We start from the raw sequence: 12898 nt of genomic DNA, 5'->3' as shown, positions 1-12898 counted from the left end.
GTCCTACATTCTAAACTAGATGCCCTCAATCTCACACAAATTATCAAGGAACCTACCAGGTACAACCCCAAATCCGTAAACATGGGCACCCTCATAGATATCATCCTTACCAACCTGCCCTCTAAATACACCAATGCTATTTTCAACAAGGATCTCAGCGATCACTGCCTCATTGCCTGCGTCTGTTATGGGTCTGCAGTCAAACAACCACCCCCTATCACTGTCAAGAGCTCCCCGAATCACTTCTGCGAGCAGGCCTTTCAAACGACCTGGCCCTGTTATCCTGGAAGGATATCGACCTCATCCCATCAGTAGAGAATGCCTGGTTGTTCTTTAAAAGTGCTCTCCTCACCATCTTAAATAAGCATGCCCAATTTAAAAAAATGCAGAACTAAGAACAGATATAGCCCTTGGTTCACTCCAGACTTGACCAGCACAAAAACACCATGTGGCGCACTGCACTAGCTTCGAATTGTCCCCGCGATATGCAACTTTTCAGGGAACCAATACCAGGAACCAATACACACAGTCAGTTACGAAAGCAAAGGCTAGCTTTTTCAAACAGAAATTTGCATCCTGCAGCACTAATTCCAAAAAGTTTTGGGACACTGTAAAGTCTATGGGGAATAAGAGTACCTCCTCCCAGCTGCCCACTGCACTGAGACAAGGAAACACTGTCACCACTGATAAATCCACAATCATTTCAATAAGCATTTTTCTACGGCTGGCCATGCTTTCCACCTGGCTAACCCAATCCCGGCCAACAGCTCTGCACCCCCCGCAGCAACTGGCCCAAGCCCCCCCCTGCATCTCCTTCACCCAAGTCCAGACAGCTGATGTTCTGAAAGAGCTGCAAAATCTGGATCTCTACAAATCAGCTGGACTAGACAATCTGGACCCTCTCTTCCTAAACTTATCCGCCGTCATTGTTGCAACCCCTATTACTAGTCTGTTTACCCTGTTTCGTATTGTCTGAGATTCCTAAAGATTGGAAAGCGGTCGCGGTCATCCCCCACTTCAAAGCGGGAGGACCCTCATGACCCAAACTGTTACTGACCATTTCGAATCCCACCGTACCTTCTCCGCTATGCAATCTGGTTTCCGAGCTGGTCACGGGTGCACCTCAGCCACGCTCAAGGTCCTAAACGATATCATAACCGCCATCGATAAAAGACAGTGCTGTGCAGCTGTCTTCATTGACCTGGCCAAGGCTATCGACTCTGCCTATAAGAATAAGGTGATTGACAGACTCAACAGCCTTGGTTCCTCCAATGACTGCCTCGCCTGGTTCCCTAACTACTTCTCAGACAGGGTTCAATTCTAGGGCCGACTCTTTTCTCTGCATATATCAATGATGTCGCTCTTTGCTGCGGGTGATTCTCTGATCAACCTCTACGCAGATGACACCATTCTGTATACATCTTGCCCTTCTTTGGACACTGTTAACAAACCTCCAAACGAGCTTCAATGCCATACAACACTCCTTCCATGGCCTCCAACTGCTCTTAAATGCTAGTAAAACGAAATGCATGCTCTTCAACCGATCGCTGCCCGCACCTCTCGCCCGTCCAGCATTACTACTCTGGACGGTTCTGACATACAATATGTGGACAACTACAAATACCTAGGTGTCTGGCTAGACTGTAAACTCTCCTCCCAGACACACATTAAGCATCTCCAATCGAAAGTTTAAATCTAGAATTGGCTTCCTATTTCGCAACAAAGCCTCCTTCACTCATGCTGCCAAACATATCCTCATAAAACTGACTATCCTACCGATCCTCGACTTCGGCGATGTCATTTACAAAATAGCCTCCAACACTCTACTCAGCAAATTGGATGCAGTCTATCACAGTGCCATCCGTTTTGTCACCAAAGCCCCATATACAACCCACCACTGCGACCTGTATGCTCTCGTTGGCTGGTCCTCACTACATACTCGTCGCCAAACCCACTGGCTCCAGGTCATCTATAAGTCTTTGCTAGGTAAAGCCCTGCCTTATCTCAGCTCATTGATCACCATAGCAACAACCACCCGTAGCACGCGCTCCAGCAGGTATATTTCACTGGTCATCCCCAAAGCCAACACCTCTTTGGCCGCCTTTCCGTCCAGTTCTCTGCTGCCAGAGAACTGGAACAAATTGCAAATTGCAAAAAAATAAAATAATAAATAAAATCACTGAAGTTGGAGACTTATATCTCCCTCACTAACATTAAGCATCAGCTATCAGAGCAGCTTACCGATCGCTGCAGCTGTACACAGCCCATCTGTAAATAGCCCATCCAACCAACTACCTACCTCATCCCCATATTTGTTTTTCTGCTCTTTGCACACCAGTATTTTTACTTGCACATCTATCACTCCAGTGTAAATTGCTAAATTGTAATTACTTCGCCACTATTTGCCTATTTATTGCCTTACCTCCTTAATTCATTTGCACACACTGTATACAGATTTTTCTATTGTGTTATTGACTCTGTTTATCCCATGTGTAACTCTGTGTTGTCTTTGTCGCACTGCTTTGCTTCATCTTGGCCAGGTCATAGTTGTAAATGAGAACTTGTTCTCAACTGGCCTACCTGGTTAAATAAAGGTGAAAAAAATATATATAGATTTTTTTTTTTTTTTACTCTGAAGCATTTATTTGGGCTGCACTTTCTGAGGCTGGTAACTCTAATGAACTCTGGGTCTTCCTTTCCTGTGGCGTTCCTCATGAGAGTCAGTATCGTCTTTGCGCTTATGGTAGCTCTTGATAGGTGCTTGGACAGGGCTATATTCTGTATACCACCCCTACCTTTTAGTATAATAAATAAAACACTAAATTTTGAATCCTGCGTTGTTTGGTGTGTCATGGAATCGGTACATCGAAAATCTCTTCCCAATTATTTTGCCATCTGTATGGCACAGCTGTCAATTTGTTGGTCCTTAAATGAAACTGGTATAATTCTTTTTAATCACAATTATATTTAACCAATAATGATCATAATTTGACTTTATGATACTCAAGTCTCCTCTTAATGATAGATCATAGCAATCTCCAAGCCTTACTGTTCAAACCCCAATTGCACTAACATTAGCCTGTAACAAAAGGTTCATTTCCTGAATATAAAAATGCCAGATTATTCAGTGTTATGCTCTTGCAGGTGTATGAAAATGTATCCTTTGGCTGAGTAAAAACCCCATAGAAGATAAAACGGTACAGCAGGTGTTTTCCATTGCTCTTTTATCAGCTGGGGAACAGTTTGCCAGTGGGAGTGTGAGTGCATGCGAGAGCCTAGTTATGCGCCGGCGGAGCCAAGGCCACTCTCTCACAGACCCAATTTAAAACTCGGCGTCACTGTTCCTGAGTCAGACTCTCTGCAGGTGTCTGGAGGGGGATGGCTAGCAGTCTGTCCAGCCAGATAGACACTGCCTCAGACACTGCCTCAGACCCTTGTTCTTTGGTTGTCTCTCCTCACGCCCTCGAGGAAATCGGGCTGGGGACAGACTGAGGTGGCAATGATGAGTCGGTCCGTTCACTGCTAATTCTGCACGACAGCGTAGGAAGGGATTCTAACTCAGTCAACATCCGTAGAGGGAGTGTCATAGTAGAGGATACTGTAGGAGATGCCATGTTTTTGGAAATGTATTAGCAGGCCTACAAACAAAAAAGCTTACTGTCAGAGTTAGAATACACAAGGTGCAATTTTGAAATGTGGTTGTGAATCAGCAGTTTCTTTCATTATGTCAGTCACAGTCACTTTTTTTTTAGATTGGTAAATTAGTCTAGCCAGCTATCTAATTTGAAAACAAGTGTTGACGGTCCATATTCTCCTTTCTATTTTCACTCCACAGGTGCCATTCTACTGGGTCCGTAAACACAGAAGGAGCTGAAATTCCAAGTGGCATGAGTCTCTTTGCTGCCTGACTTAAATCCCCAGCTAGGTGAGTGTGGCATTTGAAGGTGACAGGCCTCACAGAGAAACTCCCATCAGGCTGTGCTTGAGAGGGGCACAACTCCCAGAAATGCCAAACAAAAGAGAAAATAAAAACTTGACAAATTTCACAATAAATTGGTGTAAACTTTAAAATGTCCTAAAAAAAATCTAGGTCAAGGTACTTATTTCTTTATCAAATGCTAAAAAAAGATAAACCACAAAATTGTCATCTTTGTTTAAGGATTGGATGTGAGATGTCGCTCTGACACCTTTGAACTGGGATTTTACAGATTAGGCCAAGGCTACACACCTTTCAGTGTGACTGGTAATGTGATATCAGTATGAAAGCACTGATAGTTTTGTTAATTCAACCGAATTAACCATCCAAATATTTCAACATTTGTGCTGAATAGTCAGTTGATTTAGTTTGTTTCAATTCTTTCATCCACCAAGGCCTTTGCAAATTGTCTTGATTCCACAAATCTTGCCAGTGAGGGATTCACGACACGATGAACATGTAAATAATATGCCGTACCAAATGTCTTGCTGCTGCAGAGTGTAAATGTGGGATTGAGGAAAAGCATAGAGAACAAAAAAACATGTTGAACAAAGAGCGACGTCTGTATTCAGTGATGCCTCCAGGGCAATGCTGACAAAGCGTCGCTGCATGTCAAACAAACTGTTGCGGATGAACAGAGGACCCTTCGCTTGCTCCACATTTCCATAATCTGGTTTTGATAAAGGCTTACAGAATGGGGCTACCGAAATAGGTCTTCAAAAGGGCTTGTCCAAATCTAACGATACCCACTGCCAAGGGAAGCTTTGTGTTCCTGTATCTCTACAGTGCATGGGGAATTATGGCTCCGACAGAGATGCTGTTTATGTAAGAAGTGTGATGGGACAGGGTTCTTCCAGAATGTCGTCTTCTCCATCTTTCTCTCCTTATCTGTAGTCTTCTGTTGAGGTTTCAAAGCAGACTCCAATTTGTATCGCTGCTCTTCTTCCTTCAAATGGAGCTTATTCCTCTTCTGTGCACCTGTTGTGACTTAGGCGACCATCTTAGCACAAACACTTGCCGTTAAGGCCCCGGTATTTGCTTCTGGGTCAATTCTTTCAATGGACACAAGGGAAGAATTGGTAGGAGACAGAAAACACAAGACCATCTTTAAAAAACAACATCTGTTTATTTTCTCTTTCATGAATTACAGAGAGCAGTTTTGCATCCTCTTGTTATTATTATTATTATTATCATCATTATCATTATCATCATCATCATCTTTATTCCATATTTAATAGTCTAAGTACGTATTTTCCTCCTATATATATATATATATTTCTCTAGTTTTAACAGTGCATTCGGAAAGAATTCAGACCCCTTGACTTTTTCCACTTTGTTACGTTCCAGCCTTATTTTAAAATTGATTCAATATTTTTTTCTTTCTGGGAATCTACACACAATACCCCATAAAGATAAAGCAAAAACAGGCTTTTAGAAAAATTAGCTAATTTATTATAGGTAAAAAACAGAAATACCTTATTCATATAAGTATCCAGACCATTTGCAATGAGACTAAATTGAGCTCAGGTGCATTCTGTTTCCATTGATCATCCTTAAGATGTTTCTACAACTTGATTGGAGTCCACCTGTGGTGAATTCAATTGATTGGACATGATTTGAAAAGGCACACACCTGTCTATATAAAAGGTCCCACAGTTGACAGTGCATGTCAGAGCAAAAACCAAGCCATGAGGTTGAAGGAATTGTCCGTAGAGCTCCGAGACAGGATTGTGTCGAGGCACAGATCTGGGGAAGGGTACCACAACATTTCTGCAGCATTGAAGGTCCCCAAGAACACAGTGGCCTACATCATTCTTAAATGGAAGAAGTTTGGAACCACAAAGACTCTTCCTAGAGCTGGCCGCCCAGCCAAACTGAGCAATTGGGGAGAAGGGTCTTGGTCGGGGAGGTGACCAAGAACCTGATGGTCACTCTGACAGAGCTCCTCTGTGGAGATTGGAGAACCTTTCAGAAGGACAACCATCTCTGCAGCACTCCACCAATAAGGCCTTTATGGTAGAGTGGCCAGACGGAAGCCACTCCTCAGTAAAAGGCACATGACAGCCCGATTGGAGTTTGCCAAAAGGCACCTAGACTCTCAGACCATGAGAAACAAGATTCGGGACAAGTCTCTGAATGTCCTTGAGCGGCCCAGCTGAGCCCGGACTTGAACCCGATCGAACATCTTGACAGAGCTTGAAAGGATCTGCAGAGAAGAATGGGAGAAACTCCCCAAATACAAAATTGCCAAGCTTGTAGCAGCATACCCAAGAAGACTCACTGCTGTATTCGCTGCCAAAGGTACTTCAATAAAGTACTAAGTAAAGGGTCTGAACACTTATGTAAATGTGATATTTCAGTTTTTATTTTTTAATAAAATAGCAAACATTTCTTTCAACCTGCTTTTGCTTTGTCTTTATGGTGTATTGTGTGTAGATTGATGAGGATGTCTTTTTTTAATCAGTTTTAGAATAAGGCTGTATCATAACAAAATGTGGGAAATGTCAAGGGATCTAAATACTTTCCGAAGGCACTGTATAAGAGGAAATGATTATCAATACAGCACATTCCATAATACAAAAGAGAATATGAGAATGATTGCAAGGAATATCAACAATATCCCTTCATTTACCCCCTCCTCATTCTTAACCAGTCACCATCTTACCTATAAAAACCACCTACTGTTCCTTCTTTTTACAATTTTTTTTTGTCAACGTCTATTAGATCTTCCAGGCGGAGTTCGTGTGCCCAAAAATATCAACATTTTCCCCCATATATTTTCTCCTTCATATTTAGGATGGCTTACTATGTAGGAATAGGCATCTCATCTTTTTGCATTGCCTGTAGATGGGGAGCTGTGACATCGCTTAACAGGTTGTGCAGTCTTCTGGTCTTCTCGGGAGGGGTGGGGGAACTCTCGTTGTCCTCGTTGTCTCCGGTTCCTTCTTGGTCCCCTCGTTGGAGGACCATTCACCTATGTTGACCTCACTCTCAGGAAGAATAGAGTCGCTGGTATAGTCACTATCAAAAGCACCTTCAAAATCGTCTCCTCCTCCTCGATGTCACTCACTCTCCTTTTTGCTTGTTGACTGACTGGTTTGCCTCTCGGGTTGCTCGCCTTCAAGCTTCTGCTGCTGGCATTCCTCTTCTGCTGGCTCTTCGCTAGAAGCTGCCTGTCTTCTCTTGGCTGGTCGAAGGAGGAGTGGCCATCTTCATCACATAGGGTGCATTGCTGGAGTTCTTGCATTCTCTGGCCTTGTGTCCAAGGGATTCATAGCACTAGCACTGTATGTATGTGCATTCTTGATGGTCAGCACGGCCGCAGGTGAAGCAGCGCAGGACCTGTCCGGGGTAGAAAATCCTACCACTGTAGGGGCCCAAAGTGATTGCGTTCAGCACCTCTAACAGCTCTCCTGTCCTTCCACTCTTCAACTTCACCCTGTACTTCCTCACTCTGTACCAGAAACCATACTTATCTACAGGCTTTAAAGCTGGCTGTAGAATGGTTCAGTATCTCTCAACTCAACATCTTCATCAGTCAGCCTTCCCGTCCAGAACTTAACCACAAGGTTCTTCTCGTCGATGTTCATTGCAGATTCCACCTGCCAGGACTTCCACTTTTCTTCATGTGACTTACATAGACTTCAAGGAAGTGGAGAAAAGACCTCTCTGCTTTGAAAACAAGTTAATGTTCCTTCCTATTAGGTAAGGCTCTGAAACTATAGATCACTGGCATTAATCCAATTAGACTCAAATAAATATTTCCTACATAGTCTCTGTTAGGGGCCCTCGCTTTCACCCACATACAGTATCTCAGCTGGGCCCAATACTGGCCAAAGACCAGAACTGGGAGCCATGATGGTAAGGTTTGGGTCGGCTGATCACTGTGGGGATAGGGAGGGTCAACCACGGCTTACTGCCCGTGTCCTGAAACCGTGTGTTCACTATTTGAGTTAAAGTGAATGAATGCACACCTATGCCCTGACAGATAATACCAGGGTCTTGCACAGCACTTTGTGATCCATAGCATGCAGTTTTTACCCAAAAAAGGGAGGAGCACTGGACAAACTTTCACAGGCTAACCTCACTGGCATTGAGGCTTATAAATATTCTCACACTATTACACTGGGCACTCCAGCATGAAATTACTGCCTCTGGTGCGCATCGTAGGGTAGAATTCACGTGGTGAATTAATTGCCCAGTGACGCAGGGAGATTTAAACAAAAGGAAGCATTTGTTTGTTTTTTTTTTACAAAGAAAGAGACAGGAAAATACAAGAGGCTTATTAATTCCATACGGGGCCCTTCACACAGTGATAATTCATTACATTCTCCTGTACCTGAACCATTACTCTCAAAGATGTATGCTTTGATTCTAGCTGCCGCCGAAAGGCGAGATCCTAAAATAATGGCACCGGGCAATTTGGGCAAAACAAATCTATTAGCCTAAATGATAGAGCAGATTAAAGTAAACAGGGATTTTTAAAGAAATTAGTTAAAATTACAGAGCTAATTTAAACATGTAATGCCCTACCTTTAACAAATATGGCACTACCTTAAAGGCCCTTGGTGATAGAAGTTATTCATGTTCTAATAAGCCTATGATTTAAAATGTAGCCTTGCAACACTTTAGCAAAAATTTACTTGGGCTACGCCTAATTTAAACCCTGTTTATTACTAAATGAACATGATAAGCCCCACAGACACCTTCACCTCATAGTATAGGGAAGTGGTTTTCAAACCTCTCCTTGGATACCCCCAGACTAGCTCACCAGATTCACCTGAAGAGCTTGATAATTAGTTGACAAGTTAAATAAGGTGTGCTTAGCAGTTAGGGCTGGCACAATTACCAGGGGTCCCCTGATAAAAAAAGCATAAGAAATGTCTTTCTGCATTTTGTAAACGCAGACCTAAAATGCTTGTTGTTGTAATTTCTGCTTGGCATCAGACTAATTTTGTGCTTCAGTTGCACTTCTCTACTTGGAAGAAAATTCACGAACTAGGCATTCATCAGCAGACAGCGCTCGGACTGATGTGTAGCTACTTTTCTCTGGTACTTTTCCCGGTGTAGCCTACTTTTATCGGGTAAAATGCAAGATTAACTTCAAGAAAAACATTAGGGAACGTAGCTGGCTACATTCTTCCTATGATAAACATTAGAAATATGATAGCCGTGCATCATGTTTGCAAAAAATACCTTTGTCAATTACTTGTGTGGCTACTTGCCAAATATCGTGGCACCTCTGTTCTCATATGATGAAAACAAAGCTATTTTCTGACGAATGTGTTGCACTAATGTATTTTCTGTGAAGGAAAACTATAGTTGCAAGCCCCTGATCACTAGTGAAGAAAAAACTTGACTTTCAAAAGAAAAGCAGGTAAAATGGTTTGAAAACACAGATTTATTTATGGTCTGAGTTTTGAAAATTCAGTTTTCTGAACATTAATGTGATCCATGAATTACTGTATAACCATGTAACCAACAGTTATGGATGAAGACATCATGAAAATAAAATATTAATTTTTGTTTTTCTGTGGAAAGAACAGCTGACTGAAGACGGGATGGCCGGGCATTAATGCGGTTGAGTCCGTTTCTACTGTACCATGGACTCTACAACATGAAGAAACGTTGTTGCACATTGCTGAAACAAGCAAGATGTTGTAGCAAACGAGTCTTCGGTTGCCTATGCAAAACACCCTTCCCTGCAGCAGCAGCTCATGTGTTCAGGAGCGGAGAGGAGAAAATGTGAGTCTTAAAAAAATATATAGATATTATTATTTGTGGTGCTATTCGAATAGTTATTACGGTGACCGAGATCATTTGGCTGACCAATAACCGTCATCCAAAATTCAATGATCGCCACAGCCCTACTAGCAGTAAAATAGTTCAAATACATGGAATGTCTGGTGAAGCCCGAGGAGAGGTTTGAAAACCCCTGCTGCTGTAGGGTAGGTCTACCTTTAGGAGAAAGGCCTATCAAATAGGCTTTCTTTTTAGTATTATCGGCGTAATCACAGTGTGCTGCACCGATTTCAGTGACGTACCATAACGCCAGAGGAGGCTGATGTCAACATAGTCAGCAAGACCTGCGCCATTCAAGTGGGACATTTGTAATCATTTCCAGCACAACCATCTACCCTGTGCTTCAAAACACTTCAAGAAATTAGCAAGCTTTGAGTGTATGGGTTAAGGAGAATTAAAAGTTAGTCTATGTTCTGATGGTGGATGCAGTGAATTACAATGTAAAAGCGTGTTAAGACCTATAAAATGCATTCTATCATTATCATGCTCTATTTCTGTTGCACTCAGTCTCACCTGGAAAAACATATTCCATACCCATCCCTAATAGAGGGGGCAAAACAAAGGCCGCGTCGGTTACCTCCCTATAGGTCCTTGGTATTTGTTGTCCCTTTCTGTGTCATCTCTACTCTGGGCCCAGTATCTCTAAATCTTCTTCAAAATCACATTTGCTCAATTTCAAACATTAAGCTATTCAACCTTCTTGCCGTAAACTTGCCCTATACAGTCCCTCCAGCCTTGATACTAGTAGCAAGCGTTTGTCCCAGCCTAGCACTACAACAGCTGATGCTAGTAGCCTAACCAAGGTGTTAATTAATTAAGAGTTTGTGTTCGTGCTGGCCAGGAACAAAAACCTGCACACCCTGTAGGTCTCCAGGAACAGGGCCGGTCACCACAGATCTACAGGGTTTGATCTTGACTTACCCTTTTAAGCAATATATTTACAAAGAAAAACTAAAAGGTGAATAAAGTAACTTAGAATTCAAGATGGAAAACCACAGCTGTTAGGACCGTATAATTACAGTGATTTATGATTAACAATAGCTCTCAACAATTTTTAACTTGATTAAATTATTTTGTCTACGTGCCGTCTTGATCACTAGAACTAGTCTGCTATTTAATATTCTTAATCATTACTCGTTTGTCTCTGTACCACCATACAGCCACCCAATGGGGACCAATTACACAGTGGAATTACAGTTCCCTTAAATGGTCATTATGCCTGCTTTGGGGCCCAAAGTGTAGCGCTACATAGTAATTTAGCTGCTTCAGTGACTTTGTAAGTTCACTGGGAACTTATTCCATTACATTTAAACAGAAAGTCATCTTGGCCCATTAGATAAAAAAATGTCAAAAACTTTATTCAACTAGGCAAGTCAGTTAAGAACAAATTCTTATTTACAATGACGTCCTACCCCGACAAAACCATAACACGGACGACGTGTTATATGTACATCTACCTCAAACTACACCAGTATCCCTGCTCATTGTAAATTTGGTATTGGCACTGACCCTGTATAAAGCTTCCTCTATTTTCTTGTGTTTTCTTTATTAAATATTAGTTATACTATTTAGATATTGATTACTGCACTGTTGGGTTGAACGTTTCACTGTACTTGTGCATGTGACAAAAAAACCATTATGTTGAAATGTTTTGGACTAGCTAGCTAACTTAAATTCGGTCTCGCTAACACGTTCATAAATGAACTGTCAAACTAGTTCGCTAGCTAAAGACAGTAGCAAGGCTTGCTGGCTTCAGTTCGCCGCTTTACTTGCTAGCTCTAGCATTCTGGTCCACGCGCATGCGTCGGATGCACACCCAGCTCAGATGCAACGCTTGCGCGTGGAGAGCTAAAATGCAATTTCTTTTTAGAAATGACATCCTGCGCACACAACACTTTTTCAGCACTTTAACAACATTTTTACTTTGTTGAGGTTACGAAAGTATACTGAAGATAGTCAATAAACAAAATCGGGGGGGAAACAAAGACAACTTGCTGTTGTTGCGCGATGGTCCAGAGCTACTTGGCTAAAATGGCTAGGTATAATAACTTGCTAAAACAATTGCTAGTAGATATCACGCGACATTATGCCTCAATCTGAATAGCTAAATTTCCTAATTTACATATTAAGTAGCTAGAAAGGTATCCATATTCTGACCATACGAAACGTTTCTGACTGTTCACTAGCTAACGTTGGTCGGTGAGATAGCCAGCTTCTTCACAGCTAGCATGCACGATAGCTAGCAGTAGACAAAAAGACAAGTCTTGCAAGGATCTAAAGCAAGTCCATTTTTCCTCATACGTGACAGACGAGGACACCAATATAAATTATGTTGAGGCAATGACTAAATGAAAGTCAAAGTTTGTCAACTTACTTTGAGTTTACATGCAGCACGGACTGATTCCTTGAATTTCCCTCTTGTTTTCAACTATTGATTAACCAACTACCAGTATGACAGATATCGACGTCATCTTTTTGCGCATGCGTACGGCATATGGAGGGCCGCGATCACCTGAGTCAGAGGGAAGGCGAAGTCAGTATACTATATATTTTGAAAGTTTTGTGTAATGTTTACTGTTCATTTCTAATTGTTTATTTCACATTTGTTTATGATCTATTTCAATTTCTTTGACAATGTAAACATATGTTTCCCATGCCAATAAAGCCCATTGAATTGAGCTCAGAGGGGGGCTCCCGAGTGTATCTCAGTGCTAGAGGCATCACAACAGACCCTGGTTCGATTCCAGGCTGTATCACAACCGGACGTGATTGGGAGTCCCATAGGGCGGCACACAATTGGCCCAGCGTCGTTAGGGTTTGGCCGGGGTAGGCCGTCATTGTAAATAAGAATTTGTTCTTAACTGATTTGCCTTTTAAATAAAGGTTCAATAAAAAAATAACAGAATATAGATGCTCTTTGCTTGCGTGCAAACAGTCAGACATGCTTCCAGAGAATCTTATGCAGGGTTTCAAGTAATTTCTATCTCAAATACAATTGTATTTCTCACTTACGCCGAATACAACAGGTGTAGACCTTACCATGAAATGCTTACTGACAAGCCCTTAACCAACAATGCAGTTCAAGAAATAGAGTTAAGAAAATATATACAAAATAAACTA

At 41.9% G+C, this 12898-nt stretch overlaps 1 protein-coding gene across 6 annotated transcripts in view; it reads right to left on the bottom strand.

Annotated features, from left to right (window-relative positions):
* pot1 (protection of telomeres 1 homolog) overlaps window positions 1–12248 on the bottom strand; it is a 48164-nt gene extending 35916 nt beyond the window's left edge. For 3 of the 6 annotated variants that reach the window (XR_011480718.1, XM_023998782.2, XM_023998785.2), the window contains exon 1: window positions 12153–12248. The gene's annotated coding sequence lies outside the window, so the exon portion shown is untranslated. The remainder of the gene's footprint in view (window positions 1–12152) is intronic. The other 3 variants (XM_023998783.2, XM_070446069.1, XM_023998784.2) reach the window with 2 other exon arrangements.
* Window positions 12249–12898: the final 650 nt, after the last annotated feature.

Source organism: Salvelinus sp. IW2-2015, linkage group LG13, assembly GCF_002910315.2.
Source record: "Salvelinus sp. IW2-2015 linkage group LG13, ASM291031v2, whole genome shotgun sequence".
Lineage (NCBI taxonomy): Eukaryota > Metazoa > Chordata > Actinopteri > Salmoniformes > Salmonidae > Salvelinus > Salvelinus sp. IW2-2015.
The sequence above is the reverse complement of the archived record's forward strand: the minus strand, read 5'-3'. Positions and strand labels throughout refer to the sequence as shown.